The sequence below is a fragment of the Quercus robur genome, chromosome 2 (assembly GCF_932294415.1).
Source record: "Quercus robur chromosome 2, dhQueRobu3.1, whole genome shotgun sequence".
Classification (NCBI taxonomy): domain Eukaryota; kingdom Viridiplantae; phylum Streptophyta; class Magnoliopsida; order Fagales; family Fagaceae; genus Quercus; species Quercus robur.
The window spans coordinates 73,380,715-73,398,007 of NC_065535.1; positions in this window are offsets into that span (position 1 = coordinate 73,380,715).

A 17,293-nucleotide genomic window follows, 5' to 3' on the forward strand; every position below is an offset into this window, starting at 1 on the left:
TTTTTTATCCTAAAATTTTCCAAAATTGCATTTTGACCTTGGATTTTTCACAAAAGCATATCTTTGACCCCAAACTTTTCCAAAATTATGCTTTCAACCTCAAATTTCTTTATATTACTTTTTGAACAAAGGCCCTTTAGGCCATATATGCATTCTCAATTTCATTTAGTGCCAAAATAAAACATTTTCCTTTAAAATAATATATTTGCCAAATGACATTGTTTTAACACTTTAGAGGAATTTAACTTGTATTTTTGTTTTTTTTTTTTTTTGTCTTTTTGCATGAGATAAAATATTTGAGAGAAGGAATTGCAAAATTGCATTTGTTAGGCTATGCTTTGGAGTGAGATTAGCTATATTTAATTCAAGAACGCAACTTACCTTCCTAGAATATGTCATGACATCACATATTTAGACCTTTTTCTTTTCTTTTCTTTTTTTCTTTTTATCTTGATTCTAGAATAAATGGTTCACATGTCGTATTTACACGTCATCTTATGATAGATTATACATGTCAGTTCCTTTACAAGTCATCCAACGATTAATCATATGACATTCTTTTTTCATGTCTTCCTAGGATAAATTAGACATATGTTGTTGCTTACATGCCATTGCTTGCACATCTTCTTACAATAGATCATATGTCATTTATTCACATGTCATCATAAGATAGATTATACATATACCGTTGCTTACATGTCATTGCTTGCATGTCTTCTTACAATAGATCACATGTCATTTTAGTATAGATTATACATGTAATTCATTTAATCACATGTCGCCCTATGATAGATTTTACATGTCATCCTAGGATAGGCTTTTTTTTATATTATTATTATTACAGATGCACATGCACAATTTTCATTCTTTTAAAGCCAAATGCCAAATATTTTAGTTGCTATTTAAATAGTGAAAGATTAAATTTGAAACGATGCACTATCCTTTTAGATAGGTTTATATGGTATCTAACATCTTCCCCGCATGTAACTAAGCTTCCAGATCCATGTCTTCTGGTTAGAGACGTTTTGTTTTATTTTCTATTAGATATCAAGAGTCCTAGGGCTTTCTTATTTAATTTAGTAAATAAAATTTATTAGAATTAGATGACCAATCACACATTAAAAATTTAATGGTTGGTGGAGACTCCTAAAAATGAATACAATCGAGGAAATACACTCGTATATATCTCACCCTAATTTGGCCATGGTCCAATATTAGTTTGGGAAAAATCACATTTTAAACATTATAATTTAGGAGTATAACAAATTTAATCCTAATTTCAAAGTAACAAATTAAACCATAAATAGCTTCAAAAAAAAAAAAAAAAAATCTTAGTCATTTAAGTGGAATTCTATTTTGTTTGGGATTTAATATAGATTGAAAGTTTAATTTGTTACTTTTTGAAATATCATGATTTAATTTTTTACATGTTCTAAATAATGGGGTTTAAAAAGTAAAAATAATAACTATCCTAATTGCAAATTTGCAATGTTACCTGTATACTTGGAAGGATTTTTTTTAGTAGTGTCAACACTTTTCATTCATCTTAATTTGAGATCTATGCATTTGTCAGTAACTGATATACCCAAGAGTGTGTTGAGACCTATCACCAAAATATGAACACTAAAATAGCATTAAAATCATAAAATTGTGCGTTGATGTGTTCTTTTTTGTAGCCCAACTAATACTTTATGCTCTTTTGGATTAATGAATACCGAGATAGCGTTAAAGTCATTATCTAGTGTGTGGGTCTATTCAACTTTTTTTAATGATAGGCCTTATTCCATTTCCAAGTATTTTGGTGATCGACAAATGCATAAACTAAAAAATTATTATAAAATTTTTTAAAAAAAAGTGTTATTCCATTTTCAAGTATTTTGGTGATTGACAAATGCATAAATCGCAAAATTATTATAAATTAAAAAATATATATTGAATTTAATATTAATTATGGTTGTGGAGGGACGAATCTCTCCATTAGAAGGTATTGTCTGTTTTGGGTGAAAACCTTCACGGATTTGCTCAATCTCACATTAGGGAGAGACGCCTCCCACCCGTAGCATATAAGCATGAGGGGTACACCCCACATGTGAACTCATGCTTATATACTGTGGGGGGGAGGTGTCTCTCCCCAACATGGAATTGAGCAAATCCATGAGGGTTTTCACCCAAAACGAACAATACCTTCTAAGGGAGAGGTTCGTCCCTCCACAATGGTTATTGATACCATAAATTTAAGAATATTTTATCTTTTGAAAAAAAAAAAATTGTAATTGTAACTTTTTTTTTTTTTTTTTATCAACTACAACTTTATCTAATATAGAGAATAAATAAACGTGGTCAAAATTTCTTCTTTTAAAAAAAAAAATTTATAATTGTTACTTTTTAATTTTTTTTTTTTAATCAACTACAACTTCGTAGAGAAAAAATAAACGTGGTCAAAGTTGAGAGGCTCTTTTTGCCTGTTCTTACTCTATGCGCCAAGTGCATGTATACATACTTTTGATTCTTTAATATAATTCTATATTTTATCTCCAAAAAAAATTTATTATTATGATTATAATTATTATATTATAGTATATGTGGGGCACGATAGTTTGTGGGCTCGGCCCGCTCGCTTATGGGGAGTCCACAGGCCCCAAACTGAAGGAGGCCAGGGCCCAGGCTCAAAAATAGTAAGCCCAAAGTGGCCCGAAGATACAGCCGAGGACAGCTTAGTCCTCGGCAGACCCAAAGTCTCATTGATGAAAGTGGCATACAAGCAAACTTAAAATATCAGAAAATATCTCGGGGAAATAGTCCTTAATACCCTTCATTGATATGACATTGCACCTAACAGAACCTGATTTTTAGGCTTTATTAACAATCCCCAACAATTCTGGGATTAGATTGACGGGACAAATATCAGTCCTGGAAAAATTGACCCTACACGTGGACGAGGGACAACAAACGTAGGCTAGTATAAAAGGAAAGGTAAACTAATTAGGGAGGGAGCCCCATCTCACTTCCTGGAAAAAACTCCAGGGATGAGAATGACCGGACAATATAAGTACACCACCACGAAAAACCCACCGCTGGGTAAACGGAGAAAGGCATTAGTGCTGCTCGGACATGATCCGAGGACTCCAATCCTTCGAGTTACAAAGTTGTAGAGCTTGGATATCCAGGCTGAAGCCTTTTCTTATCTGAATTTCCCTAAAGTCCGGTTTGGACCAAGGCCCGGTGACCAGACGCCAGCCTTTTAAGCCCACTCTCTACAAATCTTATTGTGGGGGATCCTTCACGTGCGAGCCCAACGTAATCGTTGGGCTGTTTGGGAATCGTGTCCCTACAATTGGCGCCGTCTGTGGGGAGGCTTGCGCGTTGGCACGGGTGGCGCATGAGTCAGCTCTCTAGCAAGCAGAGATTCACGAGTCTTTCCCATCTCCGGCGACGTGCAGTTGTTGCTCCGCCATAAGCTTCTGCTAGGGGCTACGCCTTGCACTGCTAACGGCGCGGGCAGCTCTAGGGGCTTCCGGCCTCAAGCCAACTCTCCCCTCCCTGGCCTAGGGGCTAACCTTTGAAAAATAAATAAGTATGGAGAAAAAACTACTTAAAAAGATATCTTACAAGTTTTGGACAGAACCAAGGCCTTGCATGGTCCTCGGACCCAAGCCTATGGGGAAACCAAGTACGAAAAAGAAATCTTACAAGTTTTGGACAGAACCAAGGCCTTGCATGGTCCTCGGACCCAAGCCTATGGGGAAACCAAGTACAAAAAAGAAATCTTATAAGTTTTGGACAGAACCAAGGCCTTGCATGGTCCTCGGACCCAAGCCTATAGGGAAACCAAGTACAAAAAAGAAATCTTACAAGTTTAAAAAAGAAATCTTACACGTTTTGGACAGAACCCAGGCCTTGCATGGTCCTCGGACCCAAGCCTATGGGGAAACCAAGTACAAAAAAGAAATCTTACAAGTTTTGGACAGAACCAAGGCCTTGCATGGTCCTCGGACCCAAGCCTATGGGGAAACCAAGTACAAAAAAGAAATCTTATAAGTTTTGGACAGAACCAAGGCCTTGCATGGTCCTCGGACCCAAGCCTATAGGGAAACCAAGTACAAAAAAGAAATCTTACAAGTTTTGGACAGAACCAAGGCCTTGCATGGTCCTCGGACCCAAGCCTATAGGGAAACCAAGTACAAAAAAGAAATCTTACAAGTTTTGGACAGAACCCAGGCCTTGCATGGTCCTCGGACCCAAGCCTATGGGGAAACCAAGTACAAAAAAGAAATCTTACAAGTTTTGGACAGAACCAAGGCCTTGCATGGTCGTCGGACCCAAGCCTATGGGGAAACCAAGTACAAAAAAGAAATCTTACAAGTTTTGGACAGAACCAAGGCCTTGCATGGTCCTCGGACCCAAGCCTATGGGGAAACCAAGTACAAAAAAGAAATCTTACAAGTTTTGGACAGAACCAAGGCCTTACATGGTCCTCAGACCTAAGCCTATGGGAAAACCAAGTACAAAAAAGAAATCTTACAAGTTTTGGACAGAACCAAGGCCTTGCATAGTCCTCGGACCCAAGCCTATGGGAAAACCAAGTAAAAAAAAAAAAAAAAAAATCTTACAAGTTTTGGACAGAACCAAGGCCTTGCATGGTCCTCGGACCCAAGCCTATAGGGAAACCAAGTACAAAAAAAAAATCTTACAAGTTTTGGACAGAACCAAGGCCTTGCATGGTCCTCGGACCCAAGCCTATGGGGAAACCAAGTACAAAAAAGAAATCTTACAAGTTTTGGACAGAACCAAGGCCTTGCATGGTCCTTGGACCCAAGCCTATGGGGAAACCAAGTACAAAAAAGAAATCTTACAAGTTTTGGACAGAATCAAGGCCTTACATGGTCCTCGGACCTAAGCCTATGGGGAAACCAAGTACAAAAAAGAAATCTTACAAGTTTTGGACAGAACCAAGGCCTTGCATGGTCCTCGGACCCAAGCCTATGGGAAAACCAAGTAAAAAAAAAAAAAAAAAAATCTTACAAGTTTTGGACAGAACCAAGGCCTTGCATGGTCCTCGGACCCAAGCCTATGGGGAAACCAAGTACACAAAATAAAAACCATAAGTTTTGGACGGAACCTAGGCCTTGTATGATCCTCGGACTCAAGCCTATGGAGAAACCAAGTACACAAAAGCACCATCGGAGTTCCCTACTTCCCAGTCGATTGCTCGGATGGATTATTTAGAGATTGTCAGCCTTGGACGGTATTCACGCGCTTATCACAGAATATTCAACTGTTATCCCGGTTAGTTTCCTAAGTTTGATTTACTATGAATTATCGATATAATGCCTGGTAGTATTGATAAATTGGAGTTAGTTAGATTATGTTTCAAACTATTTTGCTCTAAATACTCTTGAAGAAACACACACATAGGGCACACCCATTCACAAAGTAGTGTTGTCAAAGGAACAGTATCCAAAACAAGCGAAGAAATTTCCATTTTTACTAAAACAAAGAAATAGTACAGTGTACAATGAAAAGCTGGAATCAGTTTGTGTCAAAGCTCACTACATAACCAAAAAGAAAGGAAGATACAAGAGAATAAAATAAAGCTGAGGAAGTAGATCAGAGGAGAGGTTGGCTACAGCTCCAAGACCTAGTTCTTCCTCAATGCTTTCACATGCCCACAACTCAAACAGCAAAAGAGACCCAACTTGAGCCTGACATCGCTGAAGGAAAGGTGCAGGGAGTTGGAAGTTGAGGGGCTTTCTCTAAATATTTGCCTGCCACAAGGCAAAGGCGCTGATGGCGGAGAATCCTTCTTCTGACACACCAAAATTCTGGCATGAACAGAACCTGCTTCGGATTTTGACTAAAAGAGGGAGAGACACCCTTTTCCCTCGGTCGAAATGGAGTATTCCCCTGAATTTATGCTTCCTGTGCCCATACCTTACTATTTTGAGTCTCATGAGGACACGACGCTTCTGTGACGGAGAGATTTCTTCCTTCCCAACCTTCGCCTCAAACATGTTATGTTAAGAGAGGATAGCACTGAATGTGGGAATTGTGATTTGGGAGGAAACTGAAAGAGCTGTGTGTATATAAAGCAACTCTTTCTCCCTCATATTTATTTGAAAAGACAAGGTGGTGGCAGTCAACTCACGCAGCGTCCCAAGGAACGCTACAAACAAAATGGCTTTGGCCCAACTTCCAACGTCAACTGCAACCACAAGATTAAAGGAGCCTCGCAAAGGCGCACCTTGAACACTGGGACATCAGAAAGTGCCACGTGGCCAGAGATTGCATAAATACCTCTTAATTCGTGGGCCTAGTGAATTCGCGGCCCAGGCCCGCTCTGCATAAGGGCCCAGGGACTATGGCCCACGCCGAGGAATAACCGCTGCCGAGGGCAACCTCTGCTCGGCGCCTCGTGATATACCTGAAGAAAGGGAGAAGTTGAATTCAAAAAGTTTTGGACAGAACCAAGGCATTGCATGGTCCTCGGGCTCAAGCCTATGGGGAAACCAAGTACTCTAAATAAGTTTTGGACAGAACCAAGGCATTGCATGGTCCTCGGACTCAAGCCTTTGGGGAAACCAAGTACTCGGACGGGAGAGTTCTCGGCTCAAATACCGAAAAATGTTAAAGGCCAATATGTTAAGATGGCAAAATGACCCCCTATTCAATAGCCTAAGGAAACTGTTCATTTTGCGGATGACATGTCCTCGGATAGTTATTCCTTACACCGTATCGAATACTCAGTCCTCATCTTGGCTAATTTTGAGGTAAGTGTCATCCCTCCCTGGTCGGCATTGCTATGTCAAGTAATTCTGTTAAAGTTACGATGGAATCTTTTTATTAGCAAACATTTTGGCCTTAATTGTCCTTGATTCATATGCTATACTATTGTGCCGAGCAGTGTTTGCAAATTTATTAAAACATATAAATAGAACATGCGAAGTAGAATAACAATAACTTTTATTAATATGAAAATTTATTACAACGTACAAAGAAGGGCTTAAACAAGCCTATACAAAAAATGAATTGCTAAAAGCAGCAATAGCATCCGCAATACAGATCAGTAAACGGTCAGGTGTCTTTTAAAACTCGCCTTCAAAGTCTCTCCAATCTCTGCCTCAATACTGTTCATATCAGGAGAGGAACCTTCTTTAGAAAAAGATGAAGGAGAAGGAAGAAGAATTAGAACATATGGAAGCACTTCAGCACGCTCTTGTCAGCAAGGGGCGCTAAGGGAAAAGAAGATGGAGGACATGAGCAGAAGATGGAGGAGATGAATGAAGAAGATGGAGGACATGAGTAAGAAGGAGGAAAAGAAGAGAGAAGAGATGGAAAGAAAAAGAAAGGAGCAAAAGAGGGAGAAGGGGAATCAAAGAATGGCGCCAGTGAACAAAGAGAGGAAGAAGCAAGGGCATTTAGTCCCTGCCTCAATCCTAACTCTTAGCACACTGGAGCCATATTAGGTATGCTCGTGAGAGAACGGGTGGAGATGATAATGGAGGTCTTCGACTCAGTCACACCGAAAGTGGGAAGTGACGAGTCCCTGCTTCGGATTTTGGCTAAAAGAATAGGGAGGCAAATCTTGAGCCTCCGCCATCCTTGCCCCGACCGAGCCATCTCAAGTTTTGTTAGGACATGGCGTTTTTGGGAGAGGAAGGGTTTATTCATGGCAGACTACTATGGTGGATGTATTATTGGATAGGGAATAACCAGATGGAAGAAATGAACTCTGAGAAGGGCCCGAGGGATTCAGATATGAGAAAATTGCCTTTTGTCTTCTCTCTTTATATAAGGAACGAAGAAAAGGGTATATACCACGTTCAGATCCCCAGGGAAATCTATAAAGAAGAACGCGTCGTTTCGTTCTCCTACGCCATCAGTAACCGTTAGATCTGGGAGGTCTCGTAAATGGGAAGATATTAAAGGCACGCTTTAGATAACCTAACGGCATAATGGCAACGTGCGCAAATTGAGGGAAACGTCTTGTAGACCGGCGCATTCCTCGGGGAGGTGAAGAGTCGCCAACGTTGATCAAGGGCTGAATTGAATGAACCGCAATAAAGGCTTGATATTACCAAAACCCACCTTTCCAACCAAGACGTTGGACAGCGGGGTTTTGAGGGGCCAATGTGGGGCACGATAGTTTGTGGGCTCGGCCCGCTCGCTTATGGGGAGTCCACAAGCCCCAAACTGAAGGAGGCCAGGGCCCAGGCTCAAAAATAGTAAGCCCAAAGTGGCCCGAAGATACAGCTGAGGACAGCTTAGTCCTCGGCAGACCCAAAGTCTCATTGATGAAAGTGGCATACAAGCAAACTTAAAAGATCAGAAAATATCTCGGGAAAATAGTCCTTAATACCCTTCATTGATATGACATTGCACCTAACAGAACCTGATTTTTAGGCTTTATTAACAATCCCCAACAATTCTGGGATTAGATTGACGGGACAAATATCAGTCCTGGAAAAATTGACCCTACACGTGGACGAGGGACAACAAACGTAGGCTAGTATAAAAGGAAAGGTAAACTAATTAGGGAGGGAGCCCCATCTCACTTCCTGGAAAAAACTCCAGGGATGAGAATGACCGGACAATATAAGTACACCACCACGAAAAACCCACCGCCGGGTAAACGGAGAAAGGCATTAGTGCTGCTCGGACATGATCCGAGGACTCCAATCCTTCGAGTTACAAAGTTGTAGAGCTTGGATATCCAGGCTGAAGCCTTTTCTTATCTGAATTTCCCTAAAGTCCGGTTTGGACCAAGGCCCCATGACCAGACGCCAGCCTTTTAAGCCCACTCTCTACAAATCTTATTGTGGGGGATCCTTCACGTGCGAGCCTAACGTAATCGTTGGGCTGTTTGGGAATCGTGTCCCTACAGTATATACTTTGGACCATGGGGACATTGTCTAAGTACTCCCAACCCTTACCTGCAGGCTGCATAGATTTTTTTTTTTTTTTTTAAAGATAAAGGCTGCATATATTTTATTAAAACAAATACTTAGATTCTAATACAACGGGAACAAAAATCACTCATAAAAAATTATTTTAAAATAATAACTTATTTTTTCTATTTTATATACTCATTTCTTAATATACTTCACGTTAGATTATATTTGATTTTTTTTTTTTAATGAAATTAAGCATGATATAGCCCAATTTCATCGACAAAGACTGAATGCCCATACATGGGTCTATTTCACCAACATGAGAATTGTGCGAGGACCACACAGCTAACACATTCTTAAAAAAAAGCTATGTTATTTGCAGCTTTTCTAACCCAGCAAAAAGAGCAGTCTTTCTTTATATTATACTTTTTGAATGGTACTCCATAATTGAATAATACAACTGACCTTTCTCTTTAAAAAAAAAAGTAATTCATAATTCATAATGATTTTTTTTTTTTTTTTTTTTTTTTGAGAAAGCAAACAATCTTGATATTTTTGAATAGTAGACATAATGATATTCAGTGCCAACATTTCAATTTAATTATTGGTCTATGGATTATGCAGGAACGGAGTCAGGAGTTTGAGTGAGAGGGGCTGGAGTATTGAACAAAACTCACTTGTTAATCAACTTTTTATAATTTTGCTTAAGAATTTTTGGAAACTAAGGTATCAGCATTTTATGGAATTGAAATATAAACAATTTTTAGAATTGAGATCAAGATTTTGAATTCTATTTCAAATTGACTATTGTAATGAAATTTTTTTTTTTTTTTTAGAGAGTTTTAACTTATGGTGTCCGCTCCTGATGATAGCTCTTTATCATCAGACCAAGACACCAATCAGTTTTTGGTATAGGCGGGGATTAAACCCCAGATCTCTTATACAATCATCAGAGACTTTACCAGTTGAGCTAACTAGAACCCACAAATGAAATATTTTGGTATTAATGTGTACTGATACACTGTTTCGTAGTTAATTAACATTAGATATATATATTGATTATTGAGACACACACACGACACACACCATTATTAAACTAAATGAAAGTATAATTTATAATGAATTTAATATATTATTTTACAAAAATCAAATAAAATGATTAGATTGTTATTAAAAATAAAGCAAATATGGTATTTTTGTATATAAACAAACATGTATGGTATTTTGTAAACTATGACTAAATCACTTTTTCTATTCACAATCCCACCCATTCTTGTTTTTACTGTTTACCTCACATCTTGTCTTTAAACAGGAGTTACCTACTTTTTGGATATCTACTTGCTCTTTTTTATCCGTGTGCCAACTAATTATCTTCTTCTTCGTCTTTTAAAAAAAAAATAATAATAATTTTATGTTTTTGTTAAATCATGTTTTTCATATTGTTCTCGTCTTCCTTTCTCTCATTGTGCCTCTTGATTATTTTAGTCAGACTCAAATCCATCATTTTTTTTTTCCTCTGTTTTAAATAGAGATGAACTGCAGCATATGTAGTGGTTCACAGAGTGGCCAACTGGCCATAAATTTATTTGGATCCAAAATGCCAGCAACAAGCTAATAATAAGCAAAAAGAGACCAATGATGACCAATTTTTTTTTTTTTTTTTTTTGGCTAATTGAAAATTAAATACACCTATAGAAAATTTTTTTCTCAAAACCCAGGGGGGGCCATGGCCCCCTTGGTCAAAGAGTAGCTCTGTCCCTGGGCTTGTGCTCAACTTTGTTGAATAATACTACATAATTTTGTTGTTGTTGTTGTTGTTTTTTTTTTTTTTGTTTTTATTTATTTATTTAAAGTTAATGTAAACCCTTATCATGCATTTTAAGAAACTTTTTATAGAAAATTGAAGAGGCTGACAAAAAGTTTTTCATTTTTTCATTTTCTAGTAAAAACTTCCTTAAAATGGTTTACTAATATATGCTCTAAAAGTACACGTTAGTAAAACGCTTTTTTGAAAGCCTAAAAAAGGGGGAGGGGGGAGGGGAAATTGCAGAAAAAACACCTATGGTTTGACTTGAAATCACTTTGCGTACCTGTAATTTGAAAAATGTCACTTTACCCACCTATGATAAGCACTGTTTGTCCTACGGTAAGCACTGTTTGTCTCCTATTACTCATCTCTGTTAAAAATATGGGTAAATTTATATTTTTGATATCCTTTTATATTTCTCTCATCCCAAAACATAAAAAAAAAACTAAAAAAAATCATGAAAAAAAAAATCTAAAAGTTAGGTTTTATAAAAGGTAAATGTTAACAAGTACCGTGCGATGCTTGTTAAGGTTGCACTAATGTGGGTCCTATTTAATAAAAAAATTGAATAAATAAAAGAAAATGACATAAAATTGACCTCACAATTTTTTTTTTCTCTATAAAGCTGGTTCCACAACCTAAAAGTTGCAAAAATATGATATAAAGATGCAGTAAAACTGAAAAAAAAAAGTACAATAAGCTGCAGTTAACGGGCACCTTACAGCACCCGTTAACACAACCCTTTATATAATTTAAGAACAATCATGATATTGTTCTTGTAAAAGTTAAAAATACTTAGTATTGGTTCCTCCTCTTACTTTTAATATCTCTCCCACAGACACATCAATTCCTCCCTTAGAGCATCCACATCAGTGAATGCAAACTTTCCTTCTATTTTGCACAAAAAAAAAAAACCACTTTTTCTATTTTACACACCCATTTTTACAAAACATCCACATCAATTTATCTATTCTACACATTTATTCAATAAAATATTCATTCTTTTACAATTTTTTATCATTCTCTCCCTCATCGCCTTTCTCTCACAGACCCAATCCGAAACCCATCTCTCCTTCATTGCCTCTCTCTCACAGACCCAATCTGAAACCCATCTCTCCCTCACCGCCTCTCTCTCTCACAGACCCAATCCGCCTCTCTCTCACTTTCTCATCAACCAAACAATAATTACAATCCTCCATTTCATAATAAAATAACCACAAAACATCCGAACAACATCCTAGATTTTCTCACAAACCAAACAACTCAGAGTTAAGACAAATTAAACAAAATTTTCTCAAATCCTCCCACCTCCACCACCACCACCACCACACAAACCACCATGAACGACTGTGAGATTTTAGTTGCACCACCACAAATCTTAAGATTTTAGCTCCGACAAAGCACTCGTTCATCACCTTGTTCATCGCCTCGTCGCTTCAATGGGTTCCGACGAAGCCAGCGACGCCAGTGACGAGGACGGTGAGGTCAGAATTGGTGAGGTCGGTGACGAGGATGGCGAGGGTTGGAGCTAGAGACAAGAGAAGAAAAAAGAAACAGAGAAAAAAAAGAAAAAAAAAAAAAGGAGAGCACTAGAGACAAGAGAGAGAAAAAAACTAATAAAATAATAAATGCAAATGCTACAGTAATTGTGCATATATGCACGGTTACTGTAGCAATTGTGCATAAATGCACAATTTTACACCCATTGATATGGGTGTTTTTTTGCTCAAAATGTGTAAAATGAGCAATTTTTTCTATTTTACACAACTTTGCATCAACTGAAGCAGTTGCTCATACTTTTCTATTTTCATAGGCTTTGCTGGTGTGGGATCCACGGCTGAGTTCATTAATAATTATTTTTTTGAACTTTTCATGAAAGGCAGGAGAGTCGTGCCATACATGGTTCTGGGAGCGATATAGCTGAACAATGTGCAAGTTTTCAATTTCAGACACAGTTGTCCTTGGTGCGTGAAAAACTATAGTTAAAAAATATCAAGGAAAGGCAATTGTTGGGACGAGTTGAATTTTTTAACTTATCTCCACTTTTAATTTATTTTTGTTACTATTTATGGGTCATATTGCACTTTTTGATACTATTCATGGATCACATTGCACTTTTTGATACAATTTAATTATGAGCCTCACTATACTATCCAGCTTTTTTTTAAACCTTTTTTTCTACACTTTCAGCAAAAAAAATTCAGTTTTAACTAAATAAACTGTTCCAAACGAAAATGTGTTGTACTTAAAATCAAACCTCCACATATCAGCATTCCCATTAGTTCCATATATTCACATGAAATTTTCTAGTTCCATATATTCACATGAAATTTCTATATGGCTTGAAGAATTGCTTTCCAAATTTCGCTGTTGTATAGCAGCCACATCAATTAACAACGTGACAATTACTCAGAATCTTTGATAGAGTCAAAATAAATAAAGGCATTGCAGAGGTGTGCAGACATTTTTTGCTGAATAGGTGTGCAGACATTGTTAATAAAGAAACTGGGTTTGGTGTAGTTAGGGCTTCTTGCATTTTCACACACTAAGCAAACAAATATCATTTGGTTGGATTATTTTTATTGTGCTAATGATGAGAAGAAAAGGAGTTATCAAGATTAGTTTTTTTTTTTTTTTTTTTTTTGAATCTATCAAGATTAGTTGAATGTTCTTAATTTTAATTGGATGATTGTTTTGGTTGAATGTTTTTAATTTTTTACAGAACCTAACTTTTAGATCTTCTTTTCTCATGATTTTTTAATTTTTTTATGTTTTGGGAGGAGAAAGACATAAAAAGGTAACAAAAATACAAATTTACCCTATTTTTAACAAAGGTGGGGTTACTGGAGACAAATAAAGCTTACCTTAGGTGGGTAAAGTAACATTTTTCAAACCATAGGTAAGCAGAGTGATTTCATGCCAAACCACTGGTGGGTTTACTGTAATTCCAAAAAGAAAAAATGTTTTGAACGGTCTTATTCTAAGATCATTCGCATCAATCTGTGTATAATAGAAAAATGTGTAGAACTTACATAGTTATGTCTTAAAAGACCCATATCAGATTGTATAATTATGTAAATTTACAAATTTGCTTCAGTAATTGTGTAAATTTATACTGACACTGTTTATTTTGCATTTAGTTATTTATTCTTTCTTTACATATATGAACAAAGAGAAGCAATTTTAAAAATCAAGAAAATTTGATATTTTAATGAAATATTAGTATAAAATAGATAATTTAATGTGAGATATTTTGAAAAAAGAGTATGTAAAATAAATAAAAAAAGTAGGTTCTTATGCTAAAATAGACATGAATTTCTGCATAGATTGATGTGAATACTCTAAGAAGATAATGACTGTAGGTGTGTCACACTAATTTTTTGCCCATTGCCTTCATCCAATTCGGTAGGGATCCACACATGTTATAAGATTGTCCCATAAGATAATTGCCCATCCCCAGGTGGTGAATAGTCACTTTTACAGGGGCTGAACATTTTGTTTCCTTCTATTACTCACATTCATTCAATTATTTCAACAAGTTATGATAAAATTAAATTTGTGTACCTGAATTTGTGAATTTGTGAAACGTGTCTCACAGACAAGTTACTGTTTTGAGAATTTGTGATAACTAGCTTCACAATCAAGACTTTTGCATAATAGTAACGTGTCGGCTCCTCATCTTGAAAAAAAAGTTCTTGCGACCTTTTCTCGCGCGCAAATTCTATGCCATCTAGTTTTGTCAAATTGGGTCATCATGTTTTTTCAAATACAGCAATTTCAATTGTCAATGTTTTGACCAAAAGAAAAAAAAAGACAGTGAATTGTCAATCAGTGAATAATCTATGGATTTTAGCCCAAAGTTTATCTCAAAAGAACTACTACGATGTCATTATATTAGTATAATATTGACATTGATAACATTATAAAGAAATATTAAAACTCAACAAGTTATAGTCCGTTTCTTATGCTTTCACTTTACTACCTGCTGAGGACGACTAACAAGTGTTTGTTATATCTTATCTGATCCTAATCGACCAACATGCCAATTGTTTTTCCTTCATGCACCTAAACTTCTAAAAATATGGTATATCAATTGGGAATAATCCATGGTATTATATTCTAAATGAAGTCGATCAGAATCCATTTTCTTTTTCCTCAGTGGAGGTCAGAATCCATGGTTTTATCAGATAAGGTGAAACAGAGATGGACAAAAGTAGTAATTGAACCGCCCCGCCGGGCTGATCTTTCATCTTGTATGGGTTAAATAATATGTTATGAGACAACGGGACACGCGCGCACGCGCACACACACATATATATATATATATATATATATATTAAAGACAATTATTTCTGACTTTTAAGCCTTTATGGTATACAATCACAAATTTATGAGAACTTTTTTATTTAATAATTATACGCATGGAGTAAATCTTGAACATAAAACCTTATTACTCTCCTTTAATAGTAGGGAGGAACTGCCATTTAAATACAAAATCTTACCCTATGTTTGTAAGGAAGGGATGATAGGAGACAAGAAGAGAGTAAAGACTCCCCCTGTTCCAAACATACCTATAAAGCACCTATGCTTAAGCTTTGAAAATCTGATTCTTTAAGTTTAAAAAGTAAGAATCAAGTCATTGAATAGTTCAAAAAGTTGCAATTGGGTCATTTTTATTTTTATCAATCAAATGTGACGGTCTAACAGAAATGGTTCTTGATATAAAGAAAGGAAAGAGAAACAAACAAAAGATCCAACAGCAAGAGATATGCAACTTTTTGGGTTTTTATTTTTTATTTTTTGCTGACCATAAAAAAATGTCACCCGGATAAACTATATATAACAACGCAAAAAAAAAAATTGCCACTAGTGTATATAACTTTCTTAAATCATGAAATGTGAAGATTTGGAAAATGTTAAAGCATACTCCAGATTGTACTACTTTTAACATTTACAATTGAAATAAATATACTTGGGTGAATTAAAAAAAAAGTATATAAATGAGTGTTTTTGTTATATTTTACTATAACTTATAACCCCTCGCCTGTACGTATGGTGATGTGTCCACTAATAACACCAACTCCCACTTAAAAATCACCATGATATTGGCCAAGCAAACTGATGGAATGATTTAATTGCAACTTTTTTGTAATGGTAACTTTTATAAGTTTTCGAGAATTTTAAGACGTGTATGTTTGTGAACAACTTATCTATATATATATAAAACCGAAGTTTTTAAAGCTTCCACAATTTTCCACATCAGCATTATTAAAAAGTTTCCACAATTTTCAACGTCAGCATTATTAAAAATAAAAAATAAAAAAACTATTTTTAATCCAAAAATTTCAGTTAAACAGTTTTGTAATATTAGCCTCCACCCGATAGTTGTCTAATATCATAGTCTTCACCTCGATCCTCTCTCTCTCCCTCAAGCACAACCTGTCTCTCTCTGTGTTGAGTTTTTCTCTCTCCCATGGCAAACCCAAATACAGACCTCATGGCTACAAACCCATACCCAAACACAGATCTAATGGGTACAAATCCATTTGCAATCCGTGGTTTCATTGTAAACCCCACCTCTAAATCCCCAACTCTCACCATCTATGAAGTTCCAAAAACGTCCCAAAGCCATCACCTCTCTCACCCAATGGAGTCGATACTGTACCGTACCGGCCGGTACGGTTGGTATTTTCCTTACCTAAGCTTAAAACAGTACCAAAACACTTGTGTTTCGTTCCGGTTCAAATATCGGTTATACTGAGTTGTTCCGGCTATACTGGACGAAATATCACATTTCGGCCGGAAAAATCATATCGGACCAGAACATGATTTTCAGTTTAAAAAGAAAGAAAAATTTTCAGATCCAATATCTCTCTCCCCTCTTTCAGTAACATATTAACTTACGGTCTCTCACTGTGTTGCTGCCGTCGCCAGAAAATCACCGCCACATTGCCGGAGTCCCATTTCGCTGATCTCCTTCTCCTCCCACTTCTTCATCTACTTCGTTAAATAACCCAGAACCTCTTTCTTGGCTTTTGTTTGTTTTAGTTTGGCTTTTCAGTTTCTTTTGTTTTGTCCTTCCTATTTATGTGCTTGACAGCTTTACCCAACTTTTACTACTAATAAATTCCAAGTTCCAACTTCAGCACCTTTATTATTAATTTATTTGAATAAAATAATTTTATATTTCTTTTATTGATTTGCGTCTCTAACACCCAGTCACGTGAACTTTCTTTTAATAAGTATTTTATTTATTTTTAATTTATGTATTTTATTTTTAACTTCAACTACGGTACACCAAATTGATGTATTTATTTTCAATGTTTCTTTTCTAATTAGTTATGTGATTATTAAACAAAGACTTAAAGAGTAAAATTCCTTAACCTCAAGCCAAAATCATTATGTCATGTGACCATAAAATTTGTGTTCGTATAACTATGCTATAGTAAATCTTCAATAGTATTTAAACTTGAGTTAGAATATCTAAACCTATTTCTGACCTATAATGTATGAAGTAAAACATGTCATATCAAGAACGAATAAGATATGTATAAAGAATAAGTATAAAGACATATTTTTAAGTGTAGATTAGGAGTTG